The following is a 25939-nucleotide window of genomic DNA, read 5'->3' as shown; positions in this document are numbered from 1 at the left end:
GGGTGGTAGATGCATGGAAACAGTCTCCCCAAAGAGGTGGTGGAGACAGAGACTGTCTGAATTCAAGAAAGCATGAGATATGCATGTGGGCTCTATTAGAGAGGAAGAGATAATGGTTACTGCGGATGGGCAGACTGGATGGGCTTATTTGCTATCATGTGTCTATGTTTCTAGGATCCACAGTGCCAGACTACAGGCCTGCATCCCCCAAAATGGGAGGAGTACCTTGAGACAATAATGGAACAGTAAGAGACTCATCATCATCCATGTCCCCATCCAAAAATCCCCCAGGCCCTGAGCAGCATTAGCCTGCAAGACAAATGCATCCAGAGGAGCCACACCCTCACATGCAGTGTCAGAAGCTCAGCCCACCTTCGCCCTGGTAGAATGACTTTCCTGAAAGGCTTTCCACATTAAATTACCGAATTCAAGTGAAAAAGCTGTACCAGGTAGTGTAGAGTCACCCAAAGATGAATCTAATTTGTGTCTCTTGTACTCTGAAGCTTCCACACCCTTTCATGCAGGATGATCACATTTTTAAGGACCAGAGAAGAAAAATGTTCACCAGGCTAGCCATCCTTTCCTCAGCTTGAGAGCACAAAGGAGAGGCTAAACTGGATGCTCCTGCCTCTCATGCATGTGTGGAGCAGCACATGGTGCAAGGACCCTCCTGAGGCACACAGTTTTCGCATTTCTGGCATGGATTATTGGTAAAAGAGCCCATGGACTCTATCCTCATGAAGGGTACTTTAGAGAAAAAAAAAAAAAAAGATTCCAAAAACATTTGAAAAATAATAAAATCAAATGCAAAAATTACAAATTTATAATTTGGGGGAAGGAAAAGCTTTGGGGAACAAGCACAGAACACTGAAAACCATAGATTCTGACCCTCCTCCCCCCCCTCCACCGATTCACCTCACAGGCTGTAACAGTCTTATTCACTGTGACCTGTGCTGGCATTGTGCCTCAGCTCCTAACAGTAGCTAGAAAGGGAGAAGAAATCACTGCTTCAACCAGAACATCTCCAACGCTGAATCTTCGGGCTGCCAGTCGGACATGGCGTCTGACTGAGCCCCCACTCCCATGGAGCGACAGAAGCATAACCAGAAGGGGGAAGTGAAAATGCAGCTCGAAGCTTGTGCGACACAAACATCCTACGGATGCCCAAAAGCCTGCGCTCAAACTCCTGCCAAGAAGTATGTGAGCCACGCTAACCGAGGATGGTCCGAAGCTCCAAAAATGCTTCTGCAGGCTGGCTAACAGGTAAAACAAGGGATTGGCCTGTCGGCTGCAGATCACCATCTGCTTCTTCTCCACACAAGTAGAGCTGGGCCCAAAGGGAAGCTCCAAGCACCAAAAAAACAAAGAAAAACAAAAATAAATTGAATAAAGAAAAAAGCAGAGCAAACAGAAACAGTCCTTCAGGATCTCATGCAAGAGAAAATCTGTAGGCTGCAGTAGAGTTTTCAGTGAAGTAGGAGGGTTACAAAAAAAAATCTAGAGTGGATTCTTTCTGTAAGAGGTTCACTGTTAAGTGTAATTTGTATAATAAACTTTATTTGTACAACTCTTTCCCCTATACCTCCAAGTGACAGCTATGAGGCAGAGTCAACCCTTTATTTCCTTGAAAAAGAGAAGTCTCTTCCTGAAAGAAAATCATTTTAAACATGTAAAATTCCATGTATATACAGGATATATATCGATGACTAAATAGGACCCATGTTTTTCACTGGTATTTTTACCAGTTTTATGAAGCATAAGAAGAACAATTTTCAAAAGCTATTTACCTGTGTAAATGGATACTTATCAAAGTAATATCCCACACTAAATGTGACTTAAGGGAGTAATTTGAAACACCAATTTATACATACAAAACACAAATTGTGAAGATGCCTATAGCAGTGTCTCCATACTGACAGAAGGATTAATCAAGTGAAACCAACCAACAGTGTTGCGATGAAGTAGCTCATCAGAACTAGAAAAAGTTTAAACATGCATTGACTGTTCAGGTATGCCAATCAATATGCAGCTCCAAGCTATCTTGGGGCAAAGGAATATTTGTCCAATTTATCCAGTTGTCTATGGAAAAGCCCTGTTGTAAGTAAGCAACTTGTTTTCTCCATCAACAGGCAAGATATATTACATTACATTACGGATTTCTATTCCGCCATTACCTTGCAGTTCAAGGCGGATTACAAGTAGTTTGTCAGGGCATTAGAAGTATTTAGGGAGTAGTTTGTACATTTCTTTGAGTTGCTAAAGATTATATTAGAATTGTCATGGTATTAGAAGTACATATGGAGTAGTTGCATGTGATGCTTGGGACATTTCTGATTGAGTTAGTTCGATTTTATGTGTTTTTTTAATAGAAGGGTTTTTATTTCCTTTTTGAAGGTTTTGTAGTCTGTGGTCGAGGTCAATAGGTTGTAGAGTTGAAGGTCGAGTGTTGCAGCTCGAGTGGCTAGGAGGTTGTCGTACAGTTTTTTTTTCTTTTGATGTTTTTGGTTGGAGGGTGTGTGAATAGTGCGTCTGGTTGAGGTGGATTGAATTAGTCGATTGTTCCAATAAGCTGGGCTGTCTCCGTTTATTGCTTTAAATAGTAGGCAGTAAAATTTGAAGTGTACTCTCACTTGTATTGGGAGCCAATGTGAGCCGTGGTATGCCTCTGTGATGTGGTCGAATGTCTTCAGTGAGAAGACCAGTCTTAGGGCTATGTTTTGTATTGTTTGTAGTTGTTTTATCATGGTTGCTGTGCAGGGGAGATATAGTATGTTGCAGTTGTCTATGAGACCTAGGATTAGGGATTGCACCAAGAGTTGGAATTGTTTTCTGTCAAAGAATTTTCAGACTTGCCTCAGGTTTCTCATGACTGCGAATGATTTTTTTTATTGTTTTGTTGATTTGTGGCTGCATTATACAGCCTCTGTCTATTAGCACTCCCAGGAGTTTTAAAGTGGATTGGATGTGGTATGTTATAGAGTTTATGACAAGGTTTGTTACGGTTGGGGTTTTGTTATTTTGTTTTGTCCTGATTCAGTTTCAGTTTGTGGACTTTCATCCATGCTGCCACTGTTTCAAGTGTTCTGTGTATTGTATCTGCCATGGATGGTGCTGGTTGATCGAAAGAAAGGAGAATGGTGATATCGTTTGCATAACTATAGTAGGTTAGACCTTGTTTGTCTAGGTAGGAGCCGAGGGAGGCAATGTATAGGTTGAAGAGTGTGGGAGAAAGAGGTGATCGTTGAAGTACTCTGCAGGGGTTAGACCATGGCTCGGATTTTTCTTTGTTTTTTTTAACTCTGTATGTTCTGGATTGCAGGAATCCTTTAAACCATGATAGTACCTTACCACTGATTCCTATTGAGTCTGTAGAAGGATGCTATGGTCTCCTAGGTCAAAGGCTGCGGAGAGATCTAGTTGGATAATTAGCATTTTTTTGCCTGTGCTGAGCTGTTTTCTGACGGTGTCCATGAGTGAGTCTAATAGGGTCTCAGTGCTGTGGTTGGTTCTGAAGCCTGATTGTGTTGGGTGAAGTAGGTTGTGGTACGAGTTTAGGACTTTGGCTACGAGGCCTTACATTAGCTTGACATAAAGTGGTATTGAGGCTATGGGTCTGTAGTTGGATGGTTGGTCTATTTCTCCTTTGGGGGGTCTTTCAGGATTGGAGTGTTGATGATTTCGCTGAGGTCTTGTATATAATCAGTCATAACAGTGAGAACGTCCCATCTTAGCTTAGGCTTCTCAAACCATTCCCTATGGAACCCCAAATTAGTCTGGTTTTCAACATATTTCTCATGCATATTCATTGTGAATATTTACATACACTGCTATCACTGTATGCAAACATCTCTGCACATATTCAATGTGGATATCTTGAGTCCTGGGAGTATAACTCCTGCATTTCAAAGATTTGATGTGAATATATGAGCCTTGGTTAGAAGTACTTTTTAGCAACTTAATTTATTACTTATTTTTAAGCACTGACAGCTATTTGAACATTTTTCTCCACCGATATCATTAATATTCTTGATTCATTACAGCATATAGAAGACATTATATTAGTAACTTTGAATGTGGAGTCCCTGTACACCAATATTCCATAGGCTAATGATATAGAGATTATTAGAAATATGATCAGTGAAAAAGATTTTTGCAGTAGAATACTAACAGAATTTATTGAAGAAATTGCCACCATTGTCTTAACCAATAATTTTACCAACAAATAAAGAAAATTCTACCAACAAATAAAGAGAATTGCAATGGGGGCTGCTATGGCACCCTCAATTGTCAATTTATATATGGCTAACATTGAAAATAAATTTCTGATAGATCATCAATACAGTAACATTCTCTGAAGATATATAGATGATATCTTTATTATTTGGCATGGCAACACATCAGTCTCAAATATTTTTTTCAGTTGCTTAATAAATTGGATTCCAATATTAGGTTTCAGATGCATTTTGATATAAAAAACTATACCTTTTCTTGACATCCAGATCTCTGTTAACAATAATACACAATGTAAATAAATTTCTTATAGAACCATAGAAACATGATAGCAGATAAAGACCAAATGGCCCATCTAGTCTGCCCATCCGCAGTAACCATTATCTCTTTTTCTCTCTATAGAACCCCGCTCTATTCCTGAACACTTGGATAGTTAATCCCATCTCACAAGATCTCTTGTAGGAAGCATCATTTGCATAGTTTTACTCTTCCCCTCTTAACTCTAGACTGCCCTCCAACTTCCAGTTTTCTTACAAGCAGGACAGTAGGAGCTAGTCTTTTCTGCTCGTGTTATTTTTCTCTTCATATTCAGTATTTTTTCTGCTACTTTGCCTACATTCATGCTATAGAGGATCTCCTTGTGGGACAGCTCTGGCTGTGGGAGATCACAAACTTTAAAGGGGCAAAGTTTGCTTCCAGGGGGTTGGCTGTTATGCAGTACACTCACCTGGTCAGCATGCATTCTCAATTCGGTGCTCAGGGTCCGTTCCTTTGGGAGCATTGCTCACCCTAGGTTTGTCCACTAGTGGGTTTGAGTGCTATGAGCGGGTTCCGGGAGGAGTGGAGGTCTCTGGCTGATTTGGTTGGCCCGAGAGGCAGTGAGAAGAAACGGGCCTTCCAGGTTCCAAGCTTCTTGAGGCAGAGGATTCTCCCTGTAAGCTGTTTCAGCTTCCATCTTGCATATCTCAGTACACAGCATGGTACAGTGATTAACAGACTGATAGCCTGTGAGATCTATTTTGAGAGGTCTCCAAATACAGGTTTTGGGTGATTTTGAGGTTAGTCCTAGGTCCCCCTACCCCAAAAATCCTAAAATCACCAATTTTGGGTTTTTTGCCCCTTTTTTAAAAAAAAATTTTTTTTTTTAATAACCTTTTCAATTTTAAATCAAGCATACACAACTTTAAACAGATTAGAAACATTCATAAGGAAAATCAAATAATTACATAAACACATATATTTGGAAACATTTAACTAATATTTAGTCCACAATTACGGAAATCGAGAAAGGAAATTTTCAACATATTGAAAAAAAAAAATTTATATTAGAGTGACGGCAATAGGTGACCCAACCTACAATGGCAAGTCATTTATCATTAGACTGAGATACCAATCCTTCTTTTGGCCCTATAAAGTATAAAAGCTGTTTGGGCTAAAAAATAAAAAATTCTTACTTTGATAGGAAACATAAAATTTTGCCAGAAATTTAACCAAAAAAGTAGCCCCAAGAGCGAGAACTCCTTCCTTTGCTTCTGGGTTTTCTGAGCCAGATCTGGGAAAATTTTAACATTAGAGCCCAAAAACTTATCATTAATATGTCAAAAATACAAATGGAGAATATATTCCCTATCACTTTCCAAAGCCAGTGTCAGCAACATCTATCTATCAGTTATCACCTCAAGGGAACTTTCCAAAAATAAAGACAAATTCATGTCCACATTAACTATTGGTTTTTTAGTAGGAGTAGATTCCCCTTGAGGTCTCTTAATACCCAGACAATAAGCCCTAACAATTGGAGGTAGATTTTCCAATGGAGTGGCAAGAACCGCTTGAAAATATTTTCTCGCAATCTCTACTGGTGAGATGATGGGGCATTTAGGAAAGTTGAAAAGCCTTAAGTTGTTCTTTCTCAGAGAGTTTTCAAAATTCTCCAATTTGCAGGAAATAAATTATCTTTCTTTAACCATTTCCATTTGAACAGTCTTTATTTCCTTTAAATTTTCCTCTTGTTTCTCCAATTTTTCAGTTAAATTAGACAGTCGCACTCCTTGCTGCTCTACTTTGGAGTAGATAGTCCCATAATCAGTTTTAATGGTTGAAAGGCTCAATTTAAGGTTGGCGTCCATGATAGATATGGTCTGCCAGAGTGCTTCCATATCTATTTTCTCTGGTCTTTTCAACTCCCAAAAAATGATGGAATTCCCTCCCGAAGCACCTATCACCTCTCCTTCCACGGTGCTGGGAGATAGCTGGTAAAAATCACCAGCACCTTCCTCCTGAGGCTCCAGGGCTGGCGTCCCTTCTCTGCTGGAATGTAGCTTTCCCTCACCGGGTAGCTGAAATCCTGCGTCTCCCTGCACCAGATCACTTCCGGGTTGGGGAGGGACCGACCTCTGCTCCAGGCTCAGAATCGCCTGGGCAGCTCCTGTGCCGAGTTCCCCTGATGAATCTCGGCTCACTCCCAAGGTAGGAAGAGTTCCCTCAGCTGGACGGGCAATAGTAGTTTGAAGTGCTGGGGGGTCCTAAATGCCAGAGGGTTAGGGTGAGAAGCCCCTTTCCTCTTTCCCATTACGTTGAGAGAGTCACTGCTCAGCGCTGGAAACTAGCGATACAAGATGCTGTGCCCACTAAAGCACCCATCCTCAATGACATCTTGATCTGTTTTTTGGCCATTTTAGGGCTAAAATTACTCCCATGGCAGTCATCTTGGATTTAACAAAAAATAAGAGAGAGCTACAACCAATGAACAACGGGATCAAAAGTAAATCTCAAAGATAAGAAAAAGAAATCCCTAAAGGGTATATACCACAGAAAAATACTATAATATCAGAGCAATGTACTCAAATTACAAAGTTAAAAATATTGTACATATTTATTAATTTAAAATTTGCAAAAATATCACAAAATTTTCATAGAATAGCATACACAGAACACCATACGAATACTATGCTATTCTATGAAAATTTTGTGATATTTTTGCAAATTTTAAATTAATAAATATGTACATTTCTAACTTTGTAATTTGAGTACATTGTTCTGATATTATAGTATTTTTCTGTGGTATATACCCTTTCTTATCTTTGAGTCATCTTGCATTTCCCATTTTGAACTTAAAAGCTTTTTTCTGCCTCAACACTCATTGTTTTTTCTCTAAAACTGTTGGGATGGACTCCTCAAGGCTGGATACTGTGGATTCATGCCTTGGATTACTGCAGATGGCTATCAGAGGAGCATCCATGTTCCACGTGTTGTGCGGCACTATAAGGCTGGTCCATAAGTCCTGGTGTTTGTCTATGTACTCTCTGGCAAACTTCAGCCTGGCCTTGATGTTTCTCTTTCAGAGCAAAGGTTTCCTTCTTGCACATTTCCCATGCAAGTTAAATTTGTGCAGTCTCTTTCTGATTGTAGAGGAATGCGTTTTCACATCAACAGTAGCAAGAGCCTGCTGTGGGTACAGTGATGACATTTTAGGTTTTTGGAGACTTCTATTAGCATCTTGCGGTCTGCTCTGGGGGTCAACTTGCTTGGACAGCCAGATCTGGGCATGTTGGCAGTTGTTTGTAAAGTCCTCCACTTGTATATTATTTTCTGGACCGTAGAATAGCTAAGGTCAAACTCTTTTGAGATCTTTTCAAATCCCTTACCAGACTTATAAGCTGCTACAATCTTCTTTCTAAAGGCCCTAAACAGCTCTTTTGATCTCATCCTGGTATTCACTCCGACCGCAGCAGTCATGAGCACACCAAACTAAATGTCTGAGGTTTAAGTAGGGCAAACTCCTTCAAAATGCTGAGTAACGATGTTCTAATCATGTGCACCTGATGTGATACACCTGTGTGTGATTTGAGCCACTTTAAGTGGGAGAATATGTGGGAGTGTCCTAATTTATTCCTCAGTTAGAATACACATTTTTGTGGATATCTTTTGCTTCATGAATAAATCAAGGAAATTTTTTGTTTATCTGCAATTACATCACTTTCTCTTCCAGAGATAAATAAAAAAAAAAATTTGATATCATTATGTGAACATAGAAACATGATGGCAAATAAAGGCCAAATGGCCCATCTAGTCTGCCCAACCACAGTAACCATTTTATCTTTCTCTCTCCAAGAGATCCCACGTGCCTATCCCCAGCCCTTTTGTATTCAGACACAGTCTCTGTCTCCACCACCTCTTTTGAGAGAGACTGTTCCATGCATCTACCACCCTTTCTGTAAAAAACTATATCCTTAGATTACTCCGGAGCCTATCACCTCTTAACTTCATCCTATGCCCTTATTGCAGAGTTTCCTTTCAAATGAAAGAGACTTGACTCATGCGCATTTACATTACGTAGGTATTAAACATCTCTTCAGATCTCCCCTCTCCCGCCTTTCCCACAAATATACAGATTGAAAGCTTTAAATTTGTCCCCATACTACTTATGATGAAGACCACATAGCACTTTAGTAGCCTTCCTCTGGACCGACTCCATCCTTTTTATATCTTTTTGAAGGTGCAGCCTACAGAATTGTACACAATATTCTAAATGAGGTCTCACCAAAGTCTTATTCAGGGGCATCAATACCTCCTTTTTCCTACTGGCCATACCTCTCCCTAAGTAACCTAGCATCCTTCTAGCTTTTGCTGTCACCTTTTCAACCTGTTTGGCCACCTTAAGATCAACACATACAAACACACTCAAGTCCTGCTCTTCTCCCCCTAAACTGTACTGTTCCCTTGGGTTTTTGCAGCCCAAATGCACGACCTTGCATTTCTTAGCATTAAATTTTAGCTGCCAAATTTCAGACCATTCTTCAAGCTTCACCAGGTCTTTCTTCATGTTATTCACACCATCCGGTGTGTCTACTCTATTGCAGATTTTGGTATCATCCGCAAAGAGGCAAATCTTACCCAATAACCCTTCAGCAATATCACTTATAAAAATGTTAAAAAAAAACAGGCCCAAAAACAGAACTATGAGGCACACCACTGGTAACATCCCTTTCCTCAGAGCAATCTCCACTGATCACTATCCTCTGTCGCCTTCCACACAACCAGTTCCTGACCCAGCCCGTCACTTTGGGACCCATCCCGAGGGCACTCAGTTTATTTATTAGACGTCGTGTGGAACACTGTCAAAGGCTTTCTTAAAATCTAAATGCACATCTAGCACACATCCTCTATCCAATTCTCTGGTCACCCAGTCAAACAAATTGATCAGATTTGTCTGACAAGACCTACCTCCAGTGAATCCATGTTGCCTCCGGTTCAGTAATCCATAGGATTCCAGAAACTTGACCATTCTCCGTTTTAGAGAATGACACGGTGGCTGTTACCCATGGGTAGCCGCGGATAACCCGCCAAAACGGTGAGGAAAAACCTGTGTTCACCGTGGCTATGGGGACAAGGCCATTCACCGCCCCGTGGAGCGGTGAATGGCCTTGTCCCTGCAGTTAAGGGAGGGAATGTGCGCGGTCACCTATCATGCTCCCTCCCTCCTTACTGTCGCTGCCGAGTTGAAACAGCTCCCTTACTCCCTCCCTGCCCCTTACTTTCGTGGCCGTGAGTCTAAATTGCCTTCTTACAGCAGCCGGAGCGTTGAAGCTGCGTGTGGCTGCCTTAAAGGTCATCTCTTGACACAACCGGAAGTTGTGTCAGAGGTGACTTTTATGGCAGCCATATGCAACTACAACGCTCTGGCTGCTGTAAGAAGGCAGTTTAGACATCGCCGGCCACAGATAAAGGGCAGGGAGGTTTGTCAGGCTGGGACTGTTGTCCGGGGTGGGGGGAGTTAAAGCACCACGAAGTTAAGGGTCAGGGAGGAGGAAATGTGGGGTGGAGGAAACGACGCTGAAGGGAAATGGGTAAAACAGAGTGGGGAGAAGGACGCTGAAAGCACATGGGGAAGACAAAATGGGGAGAAGGACGCTGAAAGGACATGGGGAAGACAGAATGGGGAGAAGGACGCTGAAAGGACATGGGGAAAACAGAGGGGGGAGAAGGACGCTGAAAGGACATGGGGAAGACATATGGGGAGAAGGATGCTGAAAGCATATGGGGAAGACAGAGTGGGAGAAGACGATGAAGGGAAATGGGGAAGAGAAAGTGGGGAGAAGATGCTGGCAGGGAAGAAGACAGAGATGCCAGACTATGGGGGGAGCGGAGGGAAGAAGATGGGTGCCAGACCAATTTGGAAGGGGGGAGAAAGGGAGAGGCACAGTAACAGAGCAAATGGAAGACTCAGAGAGAAGAGAGACAGTGGATGGAAGGAATTGAATGAGAAGATGAGGAAAGCAGAAACCAGACAACAAAGGTAGAAAAAAAATTATATTTCTTTTTTTTTTTTTTTTGCTTCAGGATAAAGTAGTATATTAGTTGTATTTATAAAAATTTATAAACAAAGCCCTGCCAGCTGAACATCTCTTTCTCCAGTTCAGCAGCCAGAACTCTGATTTATAAAGAAGGAATAAGCTAAATATTGCAGTACTGAGGCTTGTATGGATGCTGCGGGGACAGTGAATAGGATGGCAGCAATGGTGATGGGGCGGTGAATGGGATGGCGGTGATGGTGACGGGGCGGTGAATGGGATGGCAGTGACAGGGCGGTGAAGGGTACAGATTTTTTCCCCATGTCATTCTCTACTCTGTTTTAAAAGGGTTTCCAATAATTTGCTTACCACTGAAGTCAGACTTACCGGCCTGTAATTCCTTACTTCTTCCTTACTTTCACTTTTGTGGAGAGGAACCACATCCACCCTTCTCCAGTCTTCCGGTACCACTCCTGGCTCTAGAAACTCGTTGAAAAGGTCAGTCAGCAGAGCTATCAGAACTTCCCTAAGTTTTTCAGTACCCTAGGATGTACACCATCTGGCCCCATCGCTTGTCTACCTTTATTTTAGCTAGCTCCTCACGAACACAACCCTCTGAAAATCAATCAGGGCCTATTACTCCTTCATCCCTATTCACTTTTGTCTTCTGCGGTCCAGCTCGCAACGCTTCAGCCGGGAACACAGAACAGAAATACTTGTTATGCAATTTGGCCTTTTCTTTATCAGCTTCTACATATTCCTCCCCTTCACCTTTGAGTCTCACAATGCCACTTTTGCATTTCTTCCTATCAGTAATATATCTAAAAATTGTCTTCTCTCCCAGTTTTACCGTGTCAGCTATTTTTTTTCTTCCATTTGCATCTTTGCTTTCCTGACTACATGACCAGCCTCTCAACTTTTCCAGATCTTTTTGCCTTTCTTCCTCTTTCTGCGATCTTTTGTAGTTTATGAAAGCTAACTTCTTATTCCTTACTTTTTCAGCTGTTACTTTTGAGAACCAAAGCGGCCTTCTTTCCCTCTTACTTTTACTTACTTGCGTCACAAAAAAGTTTATCACCCTTACAATCGCTCCTTTCAGTTTTGCCCACTGCATTTCCACTCCTTCCAGATTTTCCCATCCAGACAATAATTCCTTGACGTAAACCCCAATCCAAAAAAAGTTAGTTTTTAAAAGTCTAGAACTTTTGCTTCTGAATGAGCTCTCTCTATATCCATCTTAATATTAAACCATACCATGCAGTAATCACTTGGTGCCAGATGATTACCTATTAACATCAGAAACACTTTCCCCGTTTGTAAGCACTAAGTCCAGTATTACCCCATCCCATGTGGGTTACATTACTAACTCCTGGAACAGTTCTCCTTGTAGACAATCCAGAATTTCCCTACTTCTAGAAGATCCCGCAATAGGGAAACCTCAATCAACATCTGGCATGTTAAAATCACCTATTAGCAAGAATTCTCCTTTTTTAGATATATTCTGAATGTCTACTATTAAATCTCTATCTACTTCTTCCATCTGTGAAGGAGGCTTGTATATCACACCAAAGTAAATATATTCACCATTCCCTCTTTCCAAATTGATCCACAGTGCCTCTTCCTTGCCCTGCAGATCTTGCAATTGTGTGGCTTTAATATGATCTTTAACATATAACGCTATTCCTCCTCCTTTTCTTCCTATCCTGTGTTTTCTGAACAGATTATAACTACATCCCAGTCATGGTTCTCCGTGAACCATGTCTACGTGATCGCTACTAAATCCAACTCTTCTTCTTCCATCACAGTTGCTAGATCAGAAATCTTGTTTCCCATACTTCGAGCAATAGTATATACTTCTTTCCAGATATTGTCCCCTTTTCTCAGGTATTCAGTGATTTACTTACCTGAGGGCTTATACTCACCCGGGAGCTTTGATTACCCTGTCCCATCACTTCTAGTTTAAAGCCCTCTTCAGTAGATTAGCCAGCCTGCTGGCGAAGACACTTCTTCCCTTCTTTGATAGATGCACACCATCCCTGCTCAGCAGCTCTTGGAAGATCATCCTATGGTCCAGGAAGCCAAAATGCTCTCGATGACACCATCCACGTATCCACGCATTCATCTCCAGGATGAGAGCTTCTCTGCCCTGGCCTTTACCTGTAGGGATATTTCCGTATTCACACCTGAGGTTAGGCCTCTATGATGTCATCAAGCCTGAACCATTGTTTCAAGAATCTCTCTCTGCAAGCAACTTTCCAGCATGAATTTTGCAAGAAGTAAGAAGAATGATGCATTATGGGGATGTACCCGAATGTTGCTATTCAAGGGCATTCATCTGTGCTTTAATAATGGAACAGTGTGAATCTTGAAGAAATTATTCTGTTCTTATCTGTCTAACAGCCCTGGGTCTTCCAGCATACATGATACTTTATACAGAAAGGCTATTCATCAAGTTCTGTTTCTGGATTGGTCCGAGGAAGTCATCTGATGAGATTCAAGAAAAGAAAGGTGCTAATTAATTAATAATTAGTTAGTCTGTGATAAGGTCCAGGGAAGCTCAGATCTGCTCACAGATGTTCTAATTGTAAACTTTTTCTTTCAATAATTAGACCTGTAAGTTACTTTGTGTGATTCTCTGCCTAAGAGATAGAAATTCGGACATTTAAAAACTGTTCTGAACTTAGCACAGATAAACGGAACTTATTGCTGATGATTTATAGCCTCATCAAGGATCTTCAACACGTGTAACTTTTACAACGGTATTCCTGACGTCTTCCAGCTGACAAGAAAATTTTCTCTTCCACCTAATTGTGCCGGAGAGGCTAATTAAGGGTGAGCATACGGAAATTACTTTTATTAGCTTGGGAATTAGATAGGAATCTATTAATAAAGGTAAAGGGTTGAAAAGTTACCTGGGTGATAATATAATCATTTGCTAATCAGGGATTATTATTATAAGGAATAGTGTGTGTGTGTAACAAGAAGTTTTACTTAATTGTCTAACCATTAGATTGTGATAATCATGTACTGAGTTTCATTTGTGTAATTAGATATTTTGAACAATATTTAGATTCTGCAGCTGGCTTGTGAATTATATTTTTCTATTTTCATAATAAAGATATTTCTCATTAGCCTGGGTTTGTGTCGTATAATTAGACCATGATATTTGAACTTGAATAAAAGGTTATGGTTTTCTCTAGACCACTTAACAGAAACGTAACGTGTTTATAATACTGCTAAGTGAACCATAAATCCTTCTACAGATTTTGGGGGCTCGTCCGGGATATCTAGGTTTCTAATTTACGACTGTAGCTATGTCTGTTGACACTGAGACTCAGATTTCGTGGCATGCTCTTGAAAAAGATGTTTTTCAGAAATTAGCTGTGCAAGTTTTAAAACAGACAGATTCTGATGTGTATTTTTCTGACCTGGTACGTTTATTACATGCAGATATAGAGGACTCTAATCAGGCGTACTGTTCAGTATTGCAGCGTCTCCTACATGCTCGTACTAAACCTACAGGAGAAAATTATTCAGAGCTTATCTGTGCGTTGTTGGCTTTTAAAACTTCTATCTCTTCTGGTTTATCTCAACAACGTCAGCTTCAGAGTGATTTATATGAACAATTAGAGGATTGTAAAAATTCTTTGCAAGCAGAACGGACTCGTAATGATTCCCTTGAACTGTTAGTTTCTAATTGTGAAGATCAACATTCCGACTTTGATCAGGTGATGTCTGAGTTACGACATCAATGTTCTGAGTTGAATGCTGAACTTGAAAGTCAGAAAAAAAGTACAGTGGATATTTCTTGTGTTAAGTGTACATCTTTAGTGACGCAACTTAATACTGTCCGGGCTCAGAAGGCAGATTTACAGCTTTCTTTAGCTACTTGTCATAAAGATCATGATAAGAGTGCCGAGCTTGTTTCCAAGTTGCAGAATGAACTTGCAGACGTAACTTCTGCTTATGTTTGTCTGGGTGAAAAGTTAGACGCTACCGAACGTCTGTCTAATGATAAGGCAGCCCGTGCTGACAGGCAATTATGTGCCTTACAAGCGGACTTTGTTGAGTCTCAGAACCGACTCACCGATAGCGAGTTACAGGTCACAAAGCTAACTGACTCGTTATGTCAGGCAGATGCCGATAATTTGGCTCTGCGCCAGAATGTTCAAGATATATCCTGCCAGAGAACTGCGTTAGTTTCTGATGTGAAAGTTTTACAAGACAAAGTTGCTGCTATTTGTAGTGAGAGGGATATTAAAACTGTCTCTCCCCCTGTGTCACCTCTTCATTCTCCTAAACCGGCTCCTAGAACCGTCTTTCGTTCTTTTTACAGCTCTAGTGGGGAAGGGGGGTACAGGAATTCGCAGGAGTGTTCTGATTCTACTGCAGATGACTTGTTGCCTAGCCACAAACCCTGCCCTGAGAAATTAGTGACACTAGCTGACCGCCCAGTGCAGCAACCACGCCCTGTAAGGTCTATCTCAAATTCCTGTGACGTCACTGAACCTTCTGACTCTAAACCACGCCCGGTAAGGTCAGTTTACAGTGAGCCTAAACAACCACCAGATGGCACCAAAGCACCAGACATTTCACAACATACTCCACAAAGGTCACAGCACAATAATGAAACAGGGAAAGAAACTCAAAAGAAAGGAGGTAGTTATACTATACCACCCTATCACGTACAGATAATGAAGATGTTTAAACAAATGATAGAACCTTTTAGAGAGGGAACTAAGCTAACTATTGAAGCACATTTGGCCTCAATACATGAGTTCTTTGAGACTTATGCAGTGACAGAGGACAGTGATAAGCTTCGTTTACTCCGTTGGTCCTTTGCTTCTGAGTGTTCTGAGACGTTGCGATCCATCATCACTGGTACTTCGGATGTGTTAGAGGTGGAACAACAACTCAAAAGACGTTATGGTACATACGCTGATTCCATTGAATCTCGCAAAGCTGCATTCCATTTGCGTTGTGGACTCCAAGAAAATCCCCGTGAATTTGCTTTCCGTCTGAAACGACATTTCTTTCCAGACAGGACTCCTTCTGAGGACGAACTGGAGTATGGAGAATTCCGATCTCTCTTTGCAAAAGCCTTGCCTGAATATATGAGTGTGGTTGTGGCTGGTATGAAAAAGGCATCTTACTCATCGATCTTAGCCGTAGCCGAGGATTTCTATGATCATAAAGTCAGGGTTCCTGCAGGCCCATCTGAGAAACCGGTGCCCAAAGCACGATCTAAGGAATCTAAGCTGAGTGTTTGCGCAGTTCAGAATTCACTTGCTTTGGAACCTAGTAGCTCTGTAGTTTCCACTCCAGGACCTGTTTCATCTCGTCCAGCAGACCAGACTTCCTCTTCTGATGCACCACCCAATAGGGATGGACCCAAGACACAGAAGAAGAGACGGCCCAATAAGCAACAGAAGCAGAGTGACCTCAGTGTGATAATGGAACAATTGGCTCAGGTGGTGAATCGTATTTCTGCCCTGGAATTGACTTCTAAACAATTGGCAGCATCTGTCCCCGCGAGAAAGGAACAGACCTCAAGGAGAATGGATAACAATATCAGTTACAGGCCTTCCGGAACTCGAGTGGTCAAGTCTGTAGCAACTGATACCCAGGCTTCCATAGTAGACGACCTGGATGACACACCCAAGGAACAAATATCTGACATTGTTCTCCAGGCTGACCATTTGGAGATTGTTCTGAAGTCTACGTTCCCCGTGCCAGATCCACCTCAAGAGACTGTCCAAGACCTGACCTCATCTGTTTCCAGTTCTTTGACCTCTCATCCTCGTCTACTGGCTGTACTTCACCAGGATGATACTGACTTGTTTGTTGATGTTCACCTGCACGGTTCTGTCCCAGTTCAAGCTCAACTGCTACTCCAGAGTGACATCTCCATGATTAGTGAATCTTTTTACTGTCAACTTCAGCGAACCACATCAGTTCCGTTTGTTCGGCGCCACTCTACTCACCTACCTATACCAGGTCAGGGGGTCAAACCTCTTGTTGGGGTTTGTAGCCTTTCGCTGACTCTGGGTTCTAAGACTTTCACTCATCACTTTTCTGTGGTGTAAGGCCTACACACATCCTTGTGTTTGGGATCCGAATGTCTTGTTCGTCTAGGAGTCTACGTTGATTTGGTGAACGGTGTGCTTTGGAGCAGATTGCAAGGCACCCCGGTAGAAGATGTGGACCTGATGGATGGTTTGAAGGCTGGACAACTTCTTCCTCAAGTTTGTGAAGTGGTTTGTGCTGAAGACGTCAAGATTCCTGGCCTTGTGCATGATTTTGCTCTGCCTCTTCGTTTGGCCCATGGTCAACGCATGCTCGATGATATTGGCTTTTTCAACCCAAATTCCTCTTTTCTCGAGCATGGTCTTTCTCTAGGTGCTTTACCATGTCTTGAAGTACCTACCTCTTCTTTCCATGTATTGATTGTCAATGCTCAACCTACGGAAGTCTTTCTCTCCGCTGGAGAACATTTGGGTTTTCTAGTGGGTGAATCTTTTCCTGATGTTGAGGTAACATTGCCTATCATTGGCAGCTTGTCTTCCATTGTCGACCCCTGCCAGGGGGGGGATATACTGGACCATATTTTTACCTCACCTAAAGGACTCATTTCACTGGACTTCCTTTGGCCATATGATGCAACGACTTCCCATGTAACAGTGGAGAATGATTTTTTGATTTTATCCAGGAAGTTAGTTCTGTCTGACCAATCTAAAGCGGTGAATGCCATTGAATCTTCATCTTTGCAAGAACAGATTGAAGACCAAGTGGAAATCTCTTCCAACCAACCTTTTTCTAAGTTTGATGCTATGGTAAAGGAACAAGTGGACCTAGCTGATGCGTGCTCTTCTGATGAAGAAAAGGCTCAGTTCACACAGTTGTTGTACAAGTATCGAGACCTTTTTGCAGTGGATTCTTATGACACTGGTCTGACCGATCTACATGTGACCAAGATTCCTACGGATCTCCACAGTAAGCCCGTCTTCGTACGTCAGTATAAGATTCCTTTGGCCTCGTATGAGTCCGTGCAAGAGATACTTGATACCCTGGAAACTAGGGGTATCATTAGGCTTTGCAACAGTACATACAACTCACCCTTGTGGCCAATCCTGAAGAAGAATAACAGTTGGAGAATTGCCTTGGACTACCGACAGCTAAACAAGCGGGTACCCTTGTCTAGGTGGCCTATGGCCCATCTTGACCAGAGCTTGACTACCATCAAAGGAGCTAAGTATTTTACCAGTTTGGATTTAGCTTCTGGATTTTGGACAGTTCCTGTACATCCACCGGATCAATACAAACTAGCATTTACCTTTGGGAAGAAACAGTACACGTGGAATAGAACACCTTTTGGTTTTCTGAACTCTCCAGCTGAGTTCAACATATTTCTCCATAAAGCCCTTCCAGATGCGGAAGCTCGAGGAACTCTAGTCTATGTGGATGACATCCTGATCAAGAGTCCCACCTTTCAGAAACACCTGGAAGAGGTAGAACATGTGTTCCAACAACTGCAAAATGCAGGAGCTAAATTGACCCTTGCCAAAGGTCAATGGTGCCGAACATCTCTGAATTATTTAGGGTATGACATTTCCTCTGAAGGTCTTCGACCACAGAAGAAAAGGATACAGGCCCTACAACAGTTGAGGAAACCTACCAATTTGACGGAACTTCGTTCATTTTTAGGAATATGCAATTATTCTCGACAGTTCATAGATCAGTATGCAGAGATCTCTAGACCCTTGGTTGCCTTACTAAAGAAGGATGTACCTTGGACGTGGGGTCCTGAACAGGAAGATGCTATGCAAGAGATGAAAGAGCAGCTTAGTCGCTTTCCTTGCTTGGCCTACCCCGAGAGTGGTCGTGAATTCTTCATCGACCTAGGATTCTCCAAACACTCTATGAGTGCTGTCCTGTACCAGAAATACGACTCTGACAAGCGTGTGGTGGCCTATGCAAGCAAAGGCTTCACCGATGTAGAGAAGAAGTATTCTGAATGTGAGAAAGCTCTACTGTCAACTGTTTGGGCTCTTCAACATTTTCGGAGTTATATCCAAGGAGAAAAACTCATTGTAGAGACTTGTCATCAACCCATTAGTTTCTTGGGTAGTGACAAGATCAAGACTGGTCGTGTCTCCAATAGCCGAATAGTCTCATGGACTTTGGCTCTCCAAGGATGGCCTTTACAGGTAAAGTATGCCCTGAAACATCGAAATACAGTAGCCCAAGGGATAGCAGAATTACATGATTGTACAGAACAAGATTCTCTTACAGGTATACCGGAACCTGATGTTCCACCAGAAGAGGAGGAACCCCATCGTCATCATCTTTATGATGAACAGCTATGTGCCAATATACCTCAAGTCTACGTAGATGGCTGTGCCTTTCACCAGACCTCGACCCATAATTTGGTCGCAGGAGTAGGTGTAGTGTGGAATGTCGACACACCTATGGAAACCTTGAAGTATAGATTGGGTGCTAAAACCAACCAATATGCAGAGATTGTAGCAGCTCTGGTCGCTGTACAGTCTGCGGTACAGAAGGGGATCCCAGAACTGATTATCTGTACAGATTCTGATTATGTGCGTCAAAACTTTGTGTCTCACTTACCCGTGTGGAAAAAGAAGGACATGTTAAATTCCAAAGGAAAGCCTGTCCATCATGGCGACTTGATTCTAGCCTTAGATCAATTGGTACGAGACAATGACATGACCATCTACTGGAAGAAAGTGAAAGGTCATGCTAAGGTTAATAGTTCTGACAAGATCGGAAATGACCTTGCGGATCAACTGGCCAAAGAAGGTGCTTTGTCAGGTGAACTATGGCAATGCCCTGAAGAGTTGTTCTCGATGGTACAAGCTATTACTCGACGCCAAGCGAAACAGGTAGCTGAAACACCTATAGTGCAGTGGGGTAATGATATCCCTTCCTTTGATCTTGTAACCGCTCAGAAGACCGATCTTATCCTGGGAAAGTTCTATAACTTCATACAGAATCCACAGGATCATCCATTGTCTGAAGACGATCAGAAGGATGAAGAACTTAGGATACTCTACACCTCCAGGGAGAAATTTTCGATTCATCAGAACCTGCTCACTCGGACGAGTAAGCATGGTATTGTGCAGTGGGTTGTACCCCGTGCATATCGAGGAATCATGTTGCAACATGCCCATGATGAACCTTGTGCAGGACATAGAGGTGAAGAAGTTACCTATGAGACACTGAAGCAAGTGGCCTATTGGCCTCACATGCGGCAAGATGTGCAGTTATATACGAGAGGTTGCTTGACTTGTTGCCAATTTCAACCCTCGACACCACTTCACCGAGCACCCTTGAGAAAGAAGGGTTTGGTCATGCCCTGGTCCGACATCCAGATTGACTGGATTGGTCCAGTGGTCCGTTCCTCCCGAGGTAATAAGTATATGTTGACTGTCACTTGTTTGTTTACAAAGTGGATTGAGTGCTTGCCTGCACCCAATTGTACGGCAGAGACTACCGCTACCTTGTTACTGAATCATGTGTTCAGTAGGTGGGGTTTGCCCATGAGAGTGGACTCAGACCAAGGATCACATTTCACTGCGGATGTGATGCGACATATGTGGAAGATGCTCGGAGTGAAAAGTAAATTGCACATAGCTTACCACCCTCAATCATCGGGACAAGTGGAAAGAGCGAATCGTACTATCATCACGATCCTAAAGAAGTACGTGTCTACCTCTGGTAAGAATTGGGACATGAAGTTACCTTTGGTACTGATGGCTATTCGTGCCACGCCTCACCGTTCTACGGGGGTGACGCCTTTTGAAATGATGACAGGTAGAGAAATGACATTACCAATTCATTTGTTGTATAGAACTAATGATGTAAATCTTTCTAGTGCTACTACTGCTCATGAATATGTCACCCATTTACGTAAACATTTACAGGGTGCATTTTCCTTTGCCCAGAAAAATCTGGAAATTGCTGCTAAAGGTAGAAAAGCCTATTATGATCATAGGACTACCACAAAGGAATACCAAATTGGCGACAAGGTATTCTATTACAATTTTGGCAAAACCAAGGCCAAAGAAAGTAAATTTTTGCTAAGTTGGCATGGTCCATTCCCTATAGTGGAAAAAGCTTCACCTGTGGCCTATCAAATTCGCATCAAATCAAATTCTCCAGGTGCAGATGTCCTTAAATGGGTCCACATTAATCAACTGAGACCATGTCATCCCAGTAAATTTGCCCAGGATGAAACCATTGTGATGAAGACATTAACCTAGCAACAGCCTAGGCTGTTCTCTCTCTTTTCTGTTTTTCAGATGGCGAAACGAGTTCTGCCGATGATGTTCCTGGTTGTCCTGCTGATTGGCGTTGGTACCAAAGTAATCGATCCTGGTCCGCAGTCCCGTGTTGTCCTTCAAGATTCTCCTGGTTTCTTGTTCTTCCCATTCCAGATCCTGCTCCAGAACATCTTCTTTCGATGTTTCGCTTTTCCATTTGGACTCTACTCCTACTGAAACTGAATTGGAAATCCTGGATGTTTTCCGTGGACATCCCATCAACTTTACCCTTGAAGTGGAACAATATTTGATGACAAAACCTTCCCACACCATTGAACTGAAAGTTGATAATGATAAGCTTCATATTGAGGACTTTCATATTGGCTCCTCCAATGTACATGAAGTAGTTGATACCCGCAATTTTGATCTTTTTATCACTGTTGTTATTCCAATTTTTGCCATCCTGTGGGTTCTCTTATTTGGGTTCTCTGTTTTTGCACTCTATGAGACCATCCGTATTAGACGTCTTATTCAACAGAAACCATTACATACAGACTTAAGAATGCATGATTTCATTGCGGCTATGAAAGAGTAATTTTGCTAGCCGTATTTTTGATTATGATCTTTCTGTCTTAACTTTTGCTTTGGCATACCTTTTGTGCCTTGCTAAGTAGTTATGATTTTTGATTTTATCATATATTGCCATTATTCAGTGATTTTATTATCATTTATTTGGCTGGGCCCATATATTTTGCCCTTGCCTTTATGATTATTATCCATTGATTATTGATATCTTTGATTTATCGCTGATTTATATGGTATTGCTTATGTTTATGCATTTTTATATCACCTTGGGTCTTGTCGATCCTTTCCTACTTAGTTAGGTTGAAGGTGAAATAGACTCCATTGAAGTTATTTCTCCTCCAAAAGGGGGGACTGTAGGGATATTTCCGTATTCACACCTGAGGTTAGGCCTCTATGATGTCATCAAGCCTGAACCATTGTTTCAAGAATCTCTCTCTGCAAGCAACTTTCCAGCATGAATTTTGCAAGAAGTAAGAAGAATGATGCATTATGGGGATGTACCCGAATGTTGCTATTCAAGGGCATTCATCTGTGCTTTAATAATGGAACAGTGTGAATCTTGAAGAAATTATTCTGTTCTTATCTGTCTAACAGCCCTGGGTCTTCCAGCATACATGATACTTTATACAGAAAGGCTATTCATCAAGTTCTGTTTCTGGATTGGTCCGAGGAAGTCATCTGATGAGATTCAAGAAAAGAAAGGTGCTAATTAATTAATAATTAGTTAGTCTGTGATAAGGTCCAGGGAAGCTCAGATCTGCTCACAGATGTTCTAATTGTAAACTTTTTCTTTCAATAATTAGACCTGTAAGTTACTTTGTGTGATTCTCTGCCTAAGAGATAGAAATTCGGACATTTAAAAACTGTTCTGAACTTAGCACAGATAAACGGAACTTATTGCTGATGATTTATAGCCTCATCAAGGATCTTCAACACGTGTAACTTTTACAACGGTATTCCTGACGTCTTCCAGCTGACAAGAAAATTTTCTCTTCCACCTAATTGTGCCGGAGAGGCTAATTAAGGGTGAGCATACGGAAATTACTTTTATTAGCTTGGGAATTAGATAGGAATCTATTAATAAAGGTAAAGGGTTGAAAAGTTACCTGGGTGATAATATAATCATTTGCTAATCAGGGATTATTATTATAAGGAATAGTGTGTGTGTGTAACAAGAAGTTTTACTTAATTGTCTAACCATTAGATTGTGATAATCATGTACTGAGTTTCATTTGTGTAATTAGATATTTTGAACAATATTTAGATTCTGCAGCTGGCTTGTGAATTATATTTTTCTATTTTCATAATAAAGATATTTCTCATTAGCCTGGGTTTGTGTCGTATAATTAGACCATGATATTTGAACTTGAATAAAAGGTTATGGTTTTCTCTAGACCACTTAACAGAAACGTAACGTGTTTATAATACTGCTAAGTGAACCATAAATCCTTCTACATACCCTCGATGGGGAGGATGGACGAGAATACCACCTGCACACCTGACTGCTTCACCTTCTCTCCCTGAGTCACAAAGTCACTTTAGACACGTTCGCAGGGGTACCTGGCAGTATCGTTAGTGCCAATGTGGATGAGCAGTATCGGATAGTAGTCATCAGGCTTGATAAGTCTCGGCAAATTCTCCATAACATCTTGAATTTTGGCACTAGGCAGATAGCATACCTCTCAAGACCTCATATCTGGTCTGCAGATGGACACTTTGTACCCCTCAGAAGGGAATCGCCAACTACCACTACCTTACGCCTCCTAGTGGTCACGGATCCAGTACTTTTTGGGATTTCAAGTTCTGGTCCTTCCTCTCCTTGGGATGCTCTCATCTCCTCCACTTCCAGGACAGCATACTGGTTCTTCAGTTCAAGGGTAGGAGTAGTCACAGTACAAATCTTGCAGTGTTCCGTAATCTGAGTCCAGATGTCTTCCGTCAGCACAGCCTCTTCTTCCCCACTACTGGAAATCTTTGACACCTCATGAACCATTTCATCGATGTACCTCTCATTCTCACAGATACTGCTAAATCTTGCCACCTCCTCTCTCAGTTCTTTTACTTCCTTCATGAGGAATTCAAGCTGAAGACAGCTTGTACATGGAACTACTCCCTCTGCCTAGATAACATTTTCTGTCTGCTCAGAGACAGAAGTTGTAACCTGAGCAGCAGCTTTGGCGATACAATGTTTCCCAGCTATACTGTGGTGCAGAAGAACATACACCTGGAAGAAAAAAAAAAAAGAAAGGGCAGAAAAATCCTACCAAAGTAATGCCCTGTTCCAGAGGCAGACAGTAGTTCACAGGTTGTTATAAGTAATGTTAATGAACATTTCTTAAGAAAGAACTGAATATTTCATGGGGTGTCCTATTTTTTCACCTGGATTGTTTTTACTTTGTGTATATTATGCTATATTTATCTCCTTTTTGTCAATAAAGATATCACCAAATTAAAAAAACAAATCAAAAACCCTTTGATGACCTTAAATATCTACTGCAGGCTTCATTTACGCATGGAGATTCTTGCACCTGGAAGGAAAAGAAATTTCTTTTTTTCTCTCAAGTACATCTCTCTTATACAAGGATACATTATTTATTTTAATAATATCCCAATTCTCTATCTCCATCTATTTTGAGAACTGAAGTTGGAAATATACTAGTGTCTGATAGCGTCAGGTGCGATGCAGAGCAGTCATGGGTCTACTACTAGTGCCCAATGTCGAAGCAAGAGGAGAAATCCTCAATGCCGATGCACTCCCAGGGCCCAGTGGAACTCCAGCAGCTATGAGGACTAATGCCACCGAAGTCAATGGACCGGGCTTGGAAGGGCCAAAATTTTTCTCCTATAGGGCCTGACTCGCCTTCCATGTTCTTTTCTGCATTTTCAAACAGACATAAGTCAGAAACATCATAATCAGAGCCTAGGTACCCCAAACACCAATTGTGGGGGTTCATGCTCTTACACTCAATATATGTTTTGAAGCCACTGTGGCATTGGAATAGCAAAAGAGCATGGTGCCTTGCTTTACCCCCCTCACACCTGGTAATAAGGAGCTTAAAATGCATTCCCCCCCAATACCTCTTCAAGACTTTGACAGCAGCAAGCAGGGTCTCCACCTTGCTGCTTGTGTTGGCTAAATACTGCCTTCTAATGTCATTTCCTCAGGAAGTGGCACCAGAGGGATGAACATCAAAAAGGAGATGCTGCTCACTGCTGGTATGGGGTATGGGGTGGAGACACACTAGTGTGCCTCGGCACACAGTCTGAGATACACTGCTATAGAGGATCAAGAATCTGTCGAGTTGAAAGGAAGTCCAGGCAGCGATGGAGAACAGCATGCTCGAGTATCTTGGTTATGAACAGAGACAGGGTGATAGTTGAACAAGAAGGTGGGGTCCAGTGAGGGTTTTTTGAGAAACTGGACAGTTGCAGTGGAAACAGATTGAGAATATGGCATATGGGAGGGATAACAGTATGTGAGATGGGGGTCAGATTTTTACAAGCGGAGACTCGGAGGAGACATGATAGAGACCTACAAGATCATGAAGGGCATAGAGAAAGTAGAGAGGGATAGATTCTTCAAACTTTCAAAACATATAAGAACAAGAGGGCATTCGGAAAACTTGGAAGGGGATAGATTCAAAACAAATGCTAGGAAGTTTTTCATTATCCAGCGTGTGGTGGACACCTGGAATGCACTTCCAGAGGGCGTAATAGGACAGAGTACGGTACTGGAGTTCAAGAAAGGATTGGACAATTTCCTGCTGAAGAAAGGGATAGAGGGGTATAGATAGAGGGCTACTGCGCAGGTCCTGGACCTGTTGGGCCGCCACGTGAGCGGGCTGCTGGGCACAATGGACCTCGGGTCTGACCCAGTGGAGGCATTGCTTATGTTCTTATGTTATGTGTTGTGGTGCGATGGGAAATATTTACATTTTACATCAACTTCATTCAGGACGTGACACACTGAATTTCATAAGAATCGGCAGAGTTCTGTGGAAGATATGCCACAAAAACATTTTGGTGTGTTTTATTGGTTCACAAGATATTTTAGGCCCTCCCTAGTCCCATTGAAAACATGTCCAGACCAAACCCCTTTGCCACATGCATGTTTTTCAGATTTAGGATTTGTATAGCCCATCTTTGAATAATCAGGATTTAGACATTTATGCACTATAAATGGTCTAAGTGCTGCTTTAAGAACATTTAAAACAATAACTACACTTCTAAAATAAGCACCTGAGTTTCATACTGTAACTATTTCAATAGCAAATTATCTGATAGTCAGGTAAATATAAAATTTGCTTATAAGGACATTTTACAATTGGACGCAAAAGTGAATGTGTCCAAAATAAATCTAAAAAGCAGCCATTTTAGATAAGGGGAAAGACACTCATGTGGAAGTAGGCACACATGCATATTTACACCTGCTGCAGAGCAGGTATAAACACACAAATTGAACTGCCAGGCTAACCATGCATGCTTGTATTTTACAAAGTATATACATAAAACACAAATTCCACCCCTCGTGGATGCCTACTTTAAACACAT

At 41.7% G+C, this 25939-nt stretch overlaps 1 protein-coding gene across 1 annotated transcript in view; it reads right to left on the bottom strand.

Annotated features, from left to right (window-relative positions):
* The window catches only part of TOP2B (DNA topoisomerase II beta), a 639919-nt gene that overhangs the window by 229676 nt on the left and 384304 nt on the right, over positions 1-25939 (bottom strand).

Source organism: Geotrypetes seraphini, chromosome 2 (assembly GCF_902459505.1).
Source record: "Geotrypetes seraphini chromosome 2, aGeoSer1.1, whole genome shotgun sequence".
Classification (NCBI taxonomy): Eukaryota; Metazoa; Chordata; class Amphibia; order Gymnophiona; family Dermophiidae; genus Geotrypetes; species Geotrypetes seraphini.
The sequence above is the reverse complement of the archived record's forward strand: the minus strand, read 5'-3'. Positions and strand labels throughout refer to the sequence as shown.